Source organism: Drosophila erecta, unplaced genomic scaffold (genome assembly GCF_003286155.1).
Source record: "Drosophila erecta strain 14021-0224.00,06,07 unplaced genomic scaffold, DereRS2 tig00000055-arrow-pilon, whole genome shotgun sequence".
NCBI classification, from domain to species: domain Eukaryota; kingdom Metazoa; phylum Arthropoda; class Insecta; order Diptera; family Drosophilidae; genus Drosophila; species Drosophila erecta.
The window spans coordinates 2,048,529-2,065,126 of record NW_020825200.1 but is presented as its reverse complement, the minus strand read 5'-3'; the positions used below and the strand labels follow the sequence as shown (position 1 = coordinate 2,065,126).

Here is a 16,598-nt window from a genome sequence, read left to right as displayed (position 1 = left end):
GGCAAGGGCAAACACCTTGAAGAACCCAGGAGAGACACAAAAAAGAGGTGGCCAACTGCATTTCCTTGGCGCTTTGTGTGTGGCATAAAAAACACCTTTTGGCCAAAGGGAATTCGGAGGAGCCATAAAGGATTTCCTTTGTTCTGCTTCGCGATGAGGTGAAACGGGTCAACAGGCGAGTGAGTTATCATTAAAATTCAACGGTGCTTGCGACAAAATGCATTTTTATATTTTGTTTGCCAGCTATTTGCATTTTACTTTTCAAATCAAGCAACTGCAAGTTACGCCCATGAAAACAGTTGTAAATTCCCCATAAAACATGAATCGATGTAGTAAAATATAGTGCTTCTTAGATTGCACCTCAAGTTTATGGGCAATACAGTTAACAAAGTAGTTATGTACGAATAAAGACCACAGCAAACAAGGCAAAACTAACAAGTAAACAACCCTGCCAATCCCACTTTCCATCATCTCAGTAATTTTTCTACCATCGTTTCTTACATTGTTTACCTAGCAAGTTTGGCAGGAAGCAGACAAACTGTCGATTTGGCCGACCAAAATAATGCAGACAACAAAGACGGAGGGTTTTCCTAGGTGCACAGGGGAAAACTCTGCCCTAAAAGGCTAAAACTCTAGTTAAAAATAGACACAGATGCATAATTGAAGCGGCATGAATGAAACATATTTTAAAGGGTATACTTAAGTGGTGACAAATCTAAAGAATGTCAACAGATAGTTGCAGTGTAGACTGCCTTCGCCTGTCTGGAAAACTTTGGCTAGAAAGCGAGGGAAATTCAACCTGCGGGGGCGTTGTCAGCATTGCCAGACGTTTTCCAACCGCAGCGGGAAAAGCGTTGGGGAAAATGGGAGGCGGGAGCGACAACTAACTACAGCTGACAGTGGCTTGGGCTGAATTGAGTTGGCATTAGTCTGGCCAAACAGAAGAAGAAGCACCTCAAGAGCGCTGAAATCATAGGTAAGAAACCCAGCAGTCGCCCCTCTTTCCGCTAAGTATATCAAATTTTTTCCAGCTACGTGTGCTGCTTCTCACGCTCCAGCTTTAGTTCATCGGAACAGATGTTGGCAAAAGTATTTCACGTCCATGTATCTATACATATAAATATATTTTTTTTTGCTCATATTTTGCCCGACTGCAACATTTGGTCGGCAGACAAAGTCGCCATATTATTAGCCAAATTCACATGTCAGGGAACTATTGCAAGCAGGGTTCAAAGTTTGTACATATAAACCAATATGTTGTACACTGTGTCTGCTGCAGAAGTGAGCAATACGTAGTTTGGCTTCAGAATGATGTGCAAGTTCCCTCGAGAAATCGTCTGGACAGTTTGAAAAGTCAGCTTTGGTCAGTCAGTGCAATGGAGTGTGAAAGGCATTCTCAAAATGTTGTTAGCTCGGTAAACAAGTGTAGCAAATATTTCACGGACACATTTTGATTTGAAATGGTAAGAGATTACCAATTAAACAAATCCGCAACATACTCATAAAAAAGCAAAACAAGCAAATTGCGTTATCAGAAAAGTTTATAAACAAGCTTTTGCAATTAGGGCACTTCATTTATGAAAATTCCACAACAAATTGTTTGCATTGTTGCCCCCAAAAAGCGTTTACTATTAATCAAGCCGAGCTGAGACAACTCTGGGGAACAAACAAAAAGCCAGCAAAACTACCGGGCTGTCTGGGCCAGGTAATAAACAATCGAAGCCGGCTAGAATTGAAACTCGAGACCGAACTAGTTTTTCCCTCACTTGGGGAGATCGTTCAATCGACGGAGTAAGTAAACAAAAAAGCCACGTTCCAAAGTCACAAAATTCAATGCAGCCAACGCCAAGCAACCAACCAATGTGGAATAATTTGAGTCGCGTCGAGAGCGAGCATAAAACGCAGTCAAACAGTCAAATGCCATTTCCGACTGCAGTCAGACATGAAAAGCGACAAAAAAAAGCAGCGGGACAACTGCCGCAGCAATAGTAACACCAGCAATAACAATGCCTGCAACAGTAACAGCTACAGTGAAGCGTCCCTAAGGGCAACGCTGCTCTAAAGCGCAAGTTTACAAGTCTGCTGCACATGCCTACCAGTTGCATTCAAATATAAAAGTGCATTCTATTGCCGGAAAGAGTTATAGCCAAGCTTGACTGTACTAAGGCCCCATACAGTAAGGCCAGGCCAGTTGAGCGCACGTGGCTCCCCAGACGGAAGCCAGTGGCCAACGAGCAGGCATGGGTGTGTCTTTGGGGGGCTGGTGGAGCCCAAGTCTGGCCAGAAACACAGACTGGTCTAAATACCCGGCGAAACGGACTAAGCGACGTGTTTTATGTGCGTTCCTCGGGTATTTATGGAGTTGCATGTTCAGCCGAAGACAGTTGGGCTTATGTTTATTATTTTATGTTGTTTTTTTTCGGTGCTTAGTGCTGCTCCTTGTCGTGGGAGTCGATGTGGGGACACCTGGGGGAGGCCCAGACCACTGGGTATAATTTTTTTAAGTGCAGCGCTTTACATTCCTCCCCCATCGAAGAAGGCGCGCCCACACGAAACTGGAAAAAGCACCTCCACACACCTAAAAACCAGCGCATATCATGGCTAATTTGGATGGTTGGGTTTGGTTGGTAGCCACCTGGAACCAGAAGTAGTCCCCCAAAATGGAGCACTCCGCTCTGCGGGGGTTGTCCCGCGAATCGTTAACATATACCAAATAACTTCATTTGCAGCAGTTTCTATGGCGGAGTTCATGAATACCCTTCCTGGAATGTAGATCCGTAATACCATACAGAATTATACATATATTCTGATATATTTCCTATGCTTTCTCCAACTTCCAGCTAAACGCCCCGAAAACAGAGCATTTCATGTGTAAACACACAACTGCAGTAGTTCTTTTCGGTTTATTTTGACTATAATTAAACAGCCAGCTAAACGGTGGGCGTTGCCCGATATGAGATTACTTTTTTGTGAACTGGTACTTTGTGGGCCGTTGGCTTGCCTTGACTTTTTGAGTTGAAGTTGATGGAGGACTTTGTTTACTACCTGCAACGATAAGAGGCAAGAAAGACAAGTTGAAAATTAATAACAAAAACATAGTCATACAATAGACATCATTAAAGCGATTAAATATTGGCACAGAGCTGTGGCAATAGGGAATATGGAGCAAATACACTTTCCTATAATAAAAATCCACTGGGGAGCTATTCACATCTGTTGCCATCTCTCTCGCCCGCCCATCGGTTATCTCTATCTGTCCGTGCGAATTAACCCACTTTTGCTGGCCATTCGCACCATCAACAACTGGCAGCGAATTTAGGATTATGAAATCGAAAATGGCTCTTATTTAATTTCAATTCATTGCATTTGTTTACCAATTGCTTTCGGCCACGTGAAAAAGCGATTTGATTTAATTGGTAAAAGCGAAAATATTGACCGGTAATATATTGCAAAGAAACTTCTGCTTTGTCCAGATGGGTGAAATTGTAAACTGAATATTGTTCATTTATTCAATCAAATATTAAGTATTGACATTTGCATAGTCTAATTCAATAATCAGTGTTTTTGTTCCGCATATGGAGCTGTGAACCTGATGAACTAAACTAAGAAGTACTAGTGCTTTCTTATCTCACACAATGGTTAAGTAAATATTTATCATTTTCATATTTATGAAAGTACGCTTCTATACCTCACTACATTCTCACTTTCAAAATCGTTCTCGCTCTCCGCTGAACTAGAAAACCGCGAAGCCAGCTCGGTTTTGAAAAGACCCCTGCTTTCTCTATCTAAACCACCTGACTTTTCCAATTTCCCATGCCTAATCATATGACTAGACAAACATTGTCGGATCCGCAGACTTCTAACAAGGAAGCGGCACTCGCAGTGACTTTCAAACTTCGACACTGACCTCGGCGATGCCAAAATGCATGGAAAATGCCACTCAGATACGACTCGTTCCATTGGGTTCCGAATCCCCCGTTCACAACAAAGTCAACAACGACTTTGACTTTCTAAGGCAATTTACGTTTGTTGGGGTTTTATGGCTAGAAAGTCCGCTTCGATCATAGAGTTGTAGAAAAATTCATAAGCATAAGCAAGCGAAAATCGTTTTGCGGCCATTTAGCGGGCCAATAAAAATGTGCAACTCGTCGACTGCTGTTTTTTTTATTTCCATTTTTTCTAGCCGTGTATTTGTGTGCACATGCATTATTAATGCCTCTGACAATTGCAACTGCATTTGGGCATTTGGCCATGTGGCAAGGCATCGTCGCATTGTTTGCAACTGTAATTTGCCACTGCCAACTGAGAAAACTCTTTAGCCGGAATGTGTGAAATTTCCAAACTGCCGGCACAGTTTAGTTATAGTTATACCCCTTTTTTCCACCGACAACATCTGGCCGTGTGCAGATAAGACCCTAATTGCATTGCCCAAATGCCTAATTTATTACTTTGAACAGCAGTCGTGTTATTTATGACGCGCACTGTCTGCTTGCACAATCAAATGCCAATCGAAAGTGAAGTTGGCACGTGTGAAAAGCATGGGAGAGATTATGTAAGAAAGCTGGTAAATATAAAATAGAAACATATGACAGATCTAAGCGGTTAATAGATTTCCACCAAAATAGAAAAATCCCTGAGCAGCCCAAATAAAGTGTTTTTTAACCTCAACACTCACCTTGGCAAATCGGAAATGCTTAGACTTTTGCAACAAAGTGCCGAAGCGAAATTAATAACACATAAATGTGTCTATAGGTGGGCAAAAAAGCCAACGAATGTCGAAGCCAAGGAAAAGTTGGGGAAACCTATATACGTTCGGTCAAAATATCTGATGCGTATAAATAATGAATTTGTATTTGCCAAATAATTTGTCCGATATGGAGTTAATGCCACTTGGACACGCAACGCAGACGAAACTTTTAGTCTGATTGAACAATATAGTAATATTGTAAGGAATGTTTCAGAAGCGGGAGGAAATGAATGAGTTTTCATACGCTGGCGAGTTTTAGTCATGAATATTATGCTGTGATATAATTTTTAAAAGATTGCCAACGAAAACAAACAATCGAAATACATGTTTAATATTAGAGCAAATCTATTTGCGTGCAAGTTTCTACCAAAATCTAATCTGTCACACCCAGTATTTAGAAAACTTTCGCTGGGCTCGTAGGAATGGTGGATAGAAAGTGCAATCGACCCCAAGAAGATCAAGATACATCCATGAGGCCGGCCAGACCGAATCGATTGAACCGAAAGTTCGTCACGTTCGCTCACTTCAAATCCTATCAATGGAATATGGCAGAGATCGCAGTCATGTGCTTTTGGTTTGAAATGCTTTCGAGGGTCGCTCGTTTACTTTTGCCCACAAAAGCCGAGACGCATAAATAACCAGCAACGGTCATTCCGCCGATGACAATGACAAACCGCTAATCATACTTTAAATATTACAACAATACCACAAAAAAATCGGCGAAACGTGCGCCTCATTAATATGTGAAAATAATAATACAACAAAAAGCGGCAAAAACTCAGGCACAAAAAGCGTTACTTAAGTAAATGTGGTCGACAAGTAAAAGTCAAAGGCGTTGAACGCACCTATCGAGGCGCAACAAATGGGGTACATATTTAAGTGTATATATTTATGTATAAAACTAAACAAACTTTACAAAATTACAGATTTCACGAGGTTCAACTAGGAAATAATGCTACAGATAGATACGTCTTTCATCCAATCTCCCAGCTGGCCACGTCCAATCGCAGCTTTCTTTTCAAGAGCCAGAAAATGTAACTCAAATTATAATTGATAAGCCAACTAAGGCGTCTTTCGTTGCGATTAGAAAACCGAAACACCGAAGTTGGGTAAAAGTATTTCCAGTTGAACCAGGTGAGGGAAAAACAAGATAGAATGATATATTCGAGTTCCACGACTATCAGATCAGATACTCAGAAACATTTAGAGGTATGCCACTTCAAAATCCGAATAAGATAAGTTGAGTTACGGGGTTTAGAACTTCAGCCTTAGGGCATTTCTTAATTTTCTTGAATTTCTACAACATCATAACATCAAAAATTTACAAAAAAATTTCAAAAAAATATTTTTTTAAATTTGAATGCATATTTTTAGAGAATTTTGTCAGAAACATTTAGAGGTATGCCACTTCAAAATCCGAATAAGATAAGTTGAGTTATGGGGCTTAGAACTTCAGCCTTAGGGCATTTCTTAATTTTTTTGAATTTCTACAACTTCATAACATCCAAATTTTACAAAAAAATTAATAAAAAATAATTTTTTAAATTTGAATGCAGATTTTTAGATAATTGCGCCAGAAACATTTAGAGGTATGCCACTTCAAAATCCGAATAAGATAAGTTGAGTTATGGGGTTTAGAACATCAGCCTTAGGGCATTTCTTAATTTTCTTGAATTTCTACAACATCATAACATCAAAAATTTACAACAAAATTTCAAAAAAATATTTTTTTAAATTTGAATGTATATTTTTAGATAATTTTGTCAGAAACATTTAGAGGTATGCCACTTCAAAATCCGAATAAGATAAGTTGAGTTATGGGGCTTAGAACTTCAGCCTTAGGGCATTTCTTAATTTTCTTGAATTTCTACAACATAATAACATCAAAAATTTACAAGAAAATTAAAAAAAATTAAATTTTTAAATTTGAATGCAGATTTTTAGAGAATTGCGCCAGAAACATTTAGAGGTATGCCACTTCAAAATCCGAATAAGATAAGTTGAGTTATGGGGCTTAGAACTTCAGCCTTAGGGCATTTCTTAATTTTTTTGAATTTCTACAACATCATAACATCAAAATTTTACAAAAATATTAAAAAAAAATAATTTTTTAAATTTGAATGCAGATTTTTAGAGAATTGCGCTAGAAACATTTAGAGGTATGCCACTTCAAAATCCGAATAAGATAAGTTGAGTTATGGGGTTTAGAACATCAGCCTTAGGGCATTTCTTAATTTTCTTGAATTTCTACAACATCATAACATCAAAAATTTACAAAAAAATTTCAAAACAATATTTTTTTAAATTTGAATGCATATTTTTAGATAATTTTGTCAGAAACATTTAGAGGTATTCCACTTCAAAATCCGAATAAGATAAGTTGAGTTATGGGGTTTAGAACTTCAGCCTTAGGGCATTTCTTAATTTTCTTGAATTTCTACAACATAATAACATCAAAAATTTACAAGAAAATTAAAAAAAATTAATTTCTAAATTTGAATGCAGATTTTTAGAGAATTGCGCCAGAAACATTTAGAGGTATGCCACTTCAAAATCTGAATAAGATAAGTTGTGTTACGGGGTTTAGAACTTCAGTCTTGGGACTGAATCGTTAGATTGGCAACATTTATAAACTTGCGCTGCGTCAATGTCTCTGGAAGCTGCATGGTTAATCTTTCTTAAACATTCTAGCTTTTGTAGTTCCTGAGATCGATGCTTTCACACGGACAGACGAATATGGCCAGATCGACTCGGCTATTGATCCCTGATCAAGAATATATATATATGTACTTTATATGGTCGGAAGCGTTTCCTTCTGCCTGTTACATACTTTTCAACGAATCTAGTATACCCTTTTACTCTACGAGTAACGGGTATAACTATTTAGATGATCGGTAATCGACTCTAATTGCGGTCTGGCTTTCGTGGGCCAAAGGTGTGCTGCCAATTAGCCGGAGCAAAGTGCGATTACTTTCGGGCCAATAAAATTCAAAGGTTGGAGAAGCACGCGAGCTGCCATCCCATTTTTCCATCTACCATTTCCCATTTTCATCCGACAGTATCTATAGCTGTTAATTAAATGTCTGAGGAGCAGCCACCCAAAATAATTAAACAAATTTACCGGCAGCTCAGAATGAATTGAAAAGTAATTAGATTTATGTAGAGTGTGCAAGTGTTTACCTTCATCAATTTTTCGGTGGGAGTTTCAAGTGGCTCGTTGAGCAATTGGATAATCTTTAACATTTAAATATAGAACAGAATCGCCACACTTGTTGTTGTTATTTTCATACTTTTTATCTCTTAGGAAAACGAAAGGTAAACAACAGGGGAATAGGCCTTTTGAAGGGCAAACATTTGAGAAAATTAGTTGGATTTTGATCTGCTTCGCTTGAGCACAAAAAATACATTTCAACTATAACTTTAATCCGCTTGAACTTTTGATATGCTCTTACTATTTTTGCCAACATTTTTTCTCTAACCTTTCACACTCTATTTAACTACTGAGGGCACAAAGTTCAATAAACCCCGAAAAATGAGTTAGCGCTTTTGTTTTATTTCCGCTTTTCTCATTTTTCATTGAGCTGTTTTCCTTTAGTAGTAATTTAAATTGGCGTAACAAGACAAAGAATAACAACAATCGGATGGGAGGCGATCCCAGCAACAATAGGAAAATATTGTGGCCAGGGGTCAAGTTGAATTGCTGGACAATGGCCATTCAAAAGAGACGGAAGGAAAGTGGCAAAGGGTGGAGTACTTCGCTTGTTCCAATTCATTTGGCAAGAACAAACAAAAAAAACACAAAAATTAAAAAAGATACAGACAATATAGACGAGAAATGCCTTTCAATAAATTCGGCCATTTTTACAGTTGGTTCTGACCATGTTCTGACATCATAACACCATAAAACCCATACTTCCTCGGAAAAATTATATTCACTTGATTCAGGGCAACTAAAGTGGCAACAAAAGAGCTAAGACTGTGCAACAAAATGAAGAACAAACCTTCTTATTATTTTTTGTTATATTTAAATTACATTTAATAAATATTTCTGTTAGGGTTTTTGTTCGAAATATCATCAAGGTATTTATTCAAATTTTGCCGCATTTTCTCCCAGTATCTTGCAATTTCTTCTTGAGCATATATATCTGATAGTTGTAGACTTGTCGATTGGTTTGTATCTTATCTTTCCACGTCTGACCCAACCGACAACCCAATAAACACGCGCTCATTCACACAGATACCCACTCCCACACTCACATTCACATTCGCATTCACGCATTCGTGGAGTCAATTGTGTTGACCATGGCCAACAGATTTTCAACATTCAATCATATTTGCTGACCCTCGCGGCTTTTTATTTATTCGCCATTATCTTCCAGCTTATTTTATATTTTATTTTTGCAATTAGACACACACTTCCCTCTTATTTTGTGGCTCTTTGCTGGTTTACTGCCGATTTTGCCTTGTGCAGCATTTTCTTTTCCCTTCCTATCTCTTTCGATTTTTCCCAGAGCTTTTCGCCTAATTAGTTTGATTTTTTTGTATTGATTTTTCGCCATGTGTGAGGTTTTTCCTTCGGCTTTTAGCTATTTGTGTTGTCTATTTTCGTTCTTTAAGAAGGCAAACACAGAGCATTAGCAGATAAAATGGCAAACACACCCACAAAAGGAGGCCAACGAAATGGCAAGGAAACAAAGTTTTGGCAATCGCTTTGTTATTGATTTTGTCTGGTGCTTTGGCCATGATTGATGTATAAAACCTTGATCTTGATGAGCTATTTAAAAAATCCGTTTAATTGAACTGATTTGACCTCCATATTTAATATTCTGCATAGTTTTCCATTAGCGAATATTCCATTAATCATTATAAATCTGTTTTTGCTTTGATCTCTCATTAACTGACAGTCTAAAGCGCTGAAAAACACTTGAGAAACTTACGTTGGCTTTCTTGCTATTGTTTAATTTATTTATTATTTTGTTTTTGTTCTTATTTAGCCACTTGACGAACACTTTCGCCTTTTCTCATGTGTTACGTCTTTAGCTTATCTGTTTGCCAATTTGTTTTTTATTTTTACCTCGTCACTTGCGGTTGATATTGCGGCTAAAAACTACGTTTTAATTTAGCTGATGAGCCATAGCATACCTACATGTATTAATGTTGTTTAAGTAAAAAATGACTACATAGTTGCTAAGTATATCTATCATATCATATATGTATCCATACATATATTTGAACAAATGTTGCCAATGGTTTTAATCAAAGTTTTTGCGCAAACTTACTGACGAATTTTGTGCAATTTCCCTGCTAGGCTGGAAACAATAAATTATAATTATTGCCCGTTAGTTTCGGCCTGGCAGTTGGCCAAAGGCAGTAATATCTGTCGAGAGATGAGGTCGAGCAAATGCAGCTGTTGCAATTCAGAATAACATTCGAAAAAGTCCCCCTGCAGGTTCTCAAACAATTTGCCCCACCAACTCGACAAGTTTGAGGACAGACAACAACGAGAAGCATAAAGTTTGCTGCCTTTTTCGGTTTTTTTTTTTTATTGCCAGTCTGCCACAAAAAAAAAACGGAAAACGGAGCAGCATTGCCTTTAAAAAATGCCACAGAAAATACAAGCAACTTTGGCCGGTTGTTGGACGACTGCATAATACTTCCTCTTCAAACTTGGCACAAGCCATGGCCAAAGCCAATTGCCGGCACTGCGGACCAGGTTCCAATCCCACTTAATGGGTTATGGCATCGATGGGTCACCACGGGGAGGATGGGCAGGACGAAGGGGTCCTCGAGCAACAATGTATACCAGGCCTAAGCCCAACTCATCACTGATGGCTAAAACTTGTAAGCCAGCAATTTCGCTTGATTAAGTTGTTCGTAATAGTTCGTTAGTTGAGTAAATAAAATGATGTGATTATGGGTTGATGCGGGAAAGCGGAATGTGATCCGCGATCATGAGTTGGCACTTCCTCATCCCACAGCCAACTCACAGCCTCATTCCTGCGGCATTAACTTGTTATATTGATTAACTACAAGTTAATTGGTGTAAAAATAAAAAAAAGTACAATAGTAGTTTTAAGCAACTGAGAACAGGACCTATTCTTTCTAACTACTAGTGGCAAAGTAATCATTGTAAGGCGGATTCTTCAACTCCCACCATAAATTTGAAAATGTTGCTACACTTCACGCATAATTGCCACATCCAGTGCATAAATTAGTTGCCACAGATTGCAAGGGCTGCAGCTCCACCCCCAAAACTAGTTCTCATCCCAAGACTCCCACATAAAAAATAAGCAGTTTTAAAGACGGCAGCACATTCTAATTAAGCCACAATACAATGCAATTCAAGTCATTGGAAACGACCTCAAACAATGGCCGTGAACGAATGCCAGAAACAAGAGGAAAGCTGGAGGAAATCTTCAAGGAAATCGAGCTGGGATTCGGAGGGGGGTTCAGTGGGGGCAGAGTTTTCCGGGCATAAATACTCGCTTCGATACTCCGATGGAGATGAGTGCGAAGGAGGAGGGCCTTGTGTGCTCAGCAGCCATGTCTTATCGAATCGGGTTTGCCATTAACTTGGCCCGCACCAAAGTAAACTGCATTCCAGCCATACTCAAGTGCGAGTAGAACCCTCACGGGCAACTCGGCTCCATCCACTTCGAACCTTCTGCCCCGCTTCCCCAGCATTTTCACCGATTCTCCACCTCAGGAAGCGCCGGCAACTTACACGATATCAATAAAAGTGCACACAGCTGAGATAAACTTGAAGAGCACCAGCAGGCCAGACACAAAACAGAAATAAACGGAAATAAATAAATAGCTAGCCCACCTGGAATGCCCTACCAAGTGAGTCCAAAGATGACTACTATGGAGTGAGCACTATACCCATCGAAAGAGTATAGAATATGGATGTGGCAGAGGACTGGGAAAAGGTGGAAAGGTGGCAACTTGCAACCAGAACAACAAGTGAAGGACGGGGCGGGGGCGGAAGGGCAGGAAAATTCAGCGGCAGCAAAAATGTTGCACCTTTGTTAGCTGTTGCTGATGCTTCTGCTGCTGCCGTTTGTTGGCGGCGACTCTTGACTTCTGGCGGCCTAATGGATATGCAACGCGCACTGCGAATTATCCAAAAATTCTGGGCGGAAGGGGGTTGGGGCAGAAAGGTGGCAGAACACACAGGTGAGCTCTGAGCCAAAGTGCAGGCCACACTTCAGTCGAGACATTCTCCCAGGTTGCCATAACTTTGAGCCTTCTTTTTTGCCTGTCTTGTTGTGTTGCCTTGGCAAATTTACAGTTGCATTTTGTGGAATGCACTCGGGAATTCTTTTCGGCCAGGCCAAAACCAGTTTCGGGGTTCTCAACTGTGAGTTGGCTTATGAAAAGTGATGGAAATTGGTGAAGAAATCGGCACTTAGAGGTGATAAACTTACTTTTGTCGAGGGCCAGTGGATTATACAAGCTTTATTTTTCATCACTCAGCTCTTAAAATGAGCAACTTTTATAATGCAGAAGCGAAAGTTAGTACATATGTATGTATATTAAAGTCAATCGGTGCAATCAAAGAATACCAAGCAATTGTTCTCTGATTATGCACTAACCAACATTTTGCAGCTTCTCTTGCCGGCATTCTTGGCCTTTTCTTGGCATTTCCCAGTTGATTGCGGCCGACACAGACTTCCAATTGAGCCGTGGCCATTAGTTGGAATATACGGCATAATATTTAATGGGCCCAGTTTAAAGTTGCGGCCAATAAGAGAGCGGCCGAGATAAAAAAGAACGCCAGAGACTGGCCAAAAGGCAATAAAAGAAGACGAGGCACCGAGCCAATGATGTGGAAAGGGGGAATCCAAGGGGGGCAGAGGCTGACAATGCCGACGCAGTTGGAATATTCAGATTTTCATCTCGCATCTATGAGATACGTGAGCCCCTTGGCACACTCACAGGTACAGTGAGCGAAATAAAAACAGGAACGCAGGAAATCCTTCGAGGGGCTCGGTATCCTCCTTAACCGTCTGTAGATAAATTGCTCAAGCGGCAGAAACGAGTTGAATTCCAAAACTAGAAACGATGCCAGCTAAGAATACAAAAACACTCAATGCGCACCTGTCGCCAGGTAAAAACGCAACCGGCGAACGTCTTAGTCAGCAGAAGGCAAGGCAAAAGGAAAAATAAACCAGAACCTAGAGACAAAAGTCCAGAAAAATCACACACAGGTAGAAAACAAACAAAATGGGAAAAGTGGGAAAACAGAGAAGAATCGAAAATAAGACAGCGCGAGAAGCGGAGATCTAGCATATAGAATCAGAATCCACCTGTCACTGGCGATCTCACCATTCTTAGTTCTTCTCTCTCTCTCTTTCTCTTTTTTTCAAACTCTTCTGAGCGGCTTTGACATTTGATCGCGAGTTTTGGGCTTTCCGATGCGCTACTCTCTCTAGAAAGGGTATGTAGATTCAAGCCAGAATCTTATTGGTAACGAACTAGGTTGAGTTTTTACTTCAAGGGTATAAAGTGCGTAATAAGCCTATGGAGTGTTTTCACTATATTGCTAAGACATGAAATGTTTTTAGAGCATGATGTGACCACTTTCTTATCGCAACACTCACAGCCTTTCTTAGGATTTTATGACCGAGAATGGCATTGGGATCATTGGGATCGCCATGTGCATCAGTTTTTTTTTTCGTATTTTCTAGAGCTCCCTGTTCGCCATCTCTTTCGCTCCTCGTATCTCGGGGCTGCCACCATTTATTTTTAACCCTCGGGTAACTTTAATGAGCTTAAACTGACCGCTGTTGGCGGCTCAAAATGAAAACACCACAGATTTGGTAGAAAAGGCTACGTAACATGAGAGAAGTCTTTACGAATTAGTCACTGTGATTAATGAGCCGACGTTGCCATCTCTCTCGCACCGAATCCATCCGTCCCTGTCTCGCTTCCAGACAAAACATGTCCGTGATTTATTTCGTGTGAGCTCCTCAACGAAGATTACAGGTGTCTTCGGTGGGCTGCGGCATGCCTTGTGCAACCCTGGGCTGCCCCACCGCCTTTATCTGGATCAGCAGAGCGTAAAGGGGCTGGATGCCAGTGGCGAGTGCATGTGTTTGGGTCAAGTTCAGTTGTTTTGGAGCTATCTCTGCTCATTTGGCTATGGAAATAGTGTAAATTGCATGCGAATGACAACGTTCATCAGCAAAAGATGCGAGCTAGTGCCGAAAGCAGTATTTCGCTGACAAGTAGCTCCCCATTTGCAGATGGTCTATGGCTGCGACTAGGCACCCACCAGCCTCCCAAATGTGCCAGCTTTCAGCAAACCGCCCCTGAACCCTCCACTGTTTGTTGTCTTCGATGCGACGGCCTTCGAAATGTGTACACACCAAGCACAGCTGAGAGCGAAAACCACCCCCAAAAGGGGGTGGCTCTGGATCCAAATCCGCCTTCGAAAACGCTCTTTCTGGTCTAGGTTAGGTCGCAGAAATTTCGACACACACGCAGCGTCCGGCGGAATGTGGTCCACCACAGCCCCCTCCCTACCCGGAAAAGGGGATTCGCTCGCTGGGCGGAGGAAAGTGTGTCAGGTTCGAAACTCACCTGGACGAGCGAACTCCTTGGAAACTGGATTTTATTTTTTTTATTTTTGGATTTCTGGAGTGACTCCTGCTGCTTTCTTTCGCCGGCGGCTGTGCTCTGCGTTTTGCTTCTCTTCGTTTGTTGTTATGGTTTTTGCCGTTTCTTTTACTTTTATTTGCAGACAGGTGCACTAGCAACAACAACAACTGACAAAAACAACAAGCGCACACACGCACACGCACACAGCGACGATTTTCGCGAGCGTCGCGCACACACACACGCACACACACACAAACTTTGGCTTTGAACTTCTTCTTTCTTCCTTCTGCTTTCTTTCGCTTTGCCCTTTTGTGCTTTTTCCTCTCCACTTCGTAGGTTTTATCTAATCTCGGTTTCTGCGTGTAGATAATGCCCAATAGCGAAATAGCCGCGCCACTCGACTTTAATTATTAACTATTTGTATTTCTCGCGTTCGTCTGCCTCTTTCTCGCAAACGCCGCACGCTGCGAACACAAAACACAGGCAAAACACAATCGCACACACACACACAGACACGGAGGCACGCGTACGCACACAGACACGGCGAATGGCGAACGGGCAGCGAAACACGTCCGACGCAGCGAAATTTTGGAGGCGCTTTGCCGCTTCGAGCTCCAAATGCCCCAAACAAACTAGAGGTGGCAGGCAATCGATTTCCCCATCGATACTATCGAGCGCGGGGCTCAGTGTGACCAGAGCGGCAACGGTGCCCGGGCGAGTTGGCATCTCCGCCCAGCTTGAAATCCCGAAGTAAAAATACCGCAAAACAATTGTAAGGTATCGGTAAGTTCCAATACATGTCAAATGTATTCTGTAGAAAGTCGACATGTTGACATGTAGACTAATGGAAAGACACTTTCATTGCTTGTACACTGCTTGGCCGCACGTGGCGCTTTAACGAACTATTTGAATTCGAATTTTAATTTGTAAACCGCTTATTTGTTTAACCGCGAAATAAAATCGAAAAATAAACAGTAAAACCATTTTTAATAAATAGCAAGTTCTATTCTAATATTCTTTATTTTACATAATTTTTTTCATTTATTTTCGAAAAATAGGTTCTTCTTGAAATAAACATTTTACTGCTCTTGTCAATCGACTGGTACGAAAGGCTAATAATATGCAGTTGCTTATTCAAATTTAAGAAATGCAGTTGCACATTTAAATACAAAAAGCACGACGAATGCAAGTGCATACCTAATTTCAACTTTCAGCAGCAACAGGAGCGGAACACAGAGGCAATAGGGAAGATGATGATGGATTCTCGAGCAGAAGGAGCTCTTGAATCAGCACTGTCGGGATGAGTTCCAGTTCTGAGTTCCAGAAGATTGGACGCAGGTAATTTTTCATAGAAAATAATGAAAGAATGCTCTCTGCAGAGAGCAAGAACTGATTGGGTTGAATTGATTGTCACAGAATTAACCAAATACATGACATTTAAAGCAATATTACAGATACAGATTATGCAGAAGCTCAGTATGTTGCTGCTACCTGCACTAAATAGTTATGGAATAGTTATAGTTAGTCAAAGAGTTTAGACTAAAGGTCGCCTAAAGTGTATCTGAAAGATGTTGTATGCGTATTAAAAGCAACCACTGTTTCAGCACCGAAAGGCAAGTCCAAGTATCTGTTAATTTCCCATAAACTCGTTTCAGCTTCTGGTTGAAGCTCCCTGAACTCACAGCTGATAAACGAAAACGAATGCTCCGGCATTCTGGGACAACTTTGCTTACGTATTTTGTTTTACAACATGTTTGTGTTTGCGGCTGATATCCCACATCCATCCAGATAGAAGCGTGCTAAATATAAAAGTATCTGATAATCGCTCTATCTTTGACATCTCCACTCCGCCCAACCAAGCGATAAACTCACACGGCAGAAAGTCGCAGAAGGACAATGGGATGGAGGCGACCGGAATTCAACCGATCGACACCACCACGAATTAGAAATATTTGCAGTTTGCTACTTAGTGGCGAGACAGATTAAATATTTTACTTTGCACTCACATGACACACGAGATGGAGTCCCACTATCTTATCTGACAGCCAACAAGCCAAAGTTATGAACTCCCTCCAGGAAGCGCCGCTAGTCAGTTAGCCAGTTAGTCAGTTGAGCCCCTCATATAAAGGCTTTTGTGGTTTTAATGGAGGTTAGGCCGGGTCAGTGGGACGTAAATAAAAATATGCCGAGACACGGCGAGAAAATCTGTTGAGCATTGGCCGGTTGTCAAGCCGATCATATCTGGTAA

At 40.8% G+C, this 16,598-nt stretch overlaps 1 protein-coding gene across 3 annotated transcripts in view; it reads right to left on the bottom strand.

The window, feature by feature from the left end:
• The window catches only part of LOC6542991 (mitogen-activated protein kinase-binding protein 1), a 59,201-nt gene extending 44,154 nt beyond the window's left edge, over nt 1–15,047 (bottom strand). For 2 of the 3 annotated variants that reach the window (XM_026979667.1, XM_026979670.1), the window contains exon 1: nt 14,333–14,519. The gene's annotated coding sequence lies outside the window, so the exon portion shown is untranslated. Of the gene's footprint in view, nt 1–14,332 lie in introns of all 3 variants that reach the window. The other variant, XM_015159773.2, reaches the window with a different exon arrangement.
• Between the last annotated feature and the right edge of the window lie 1,551 nt (nt 15,048–16,598).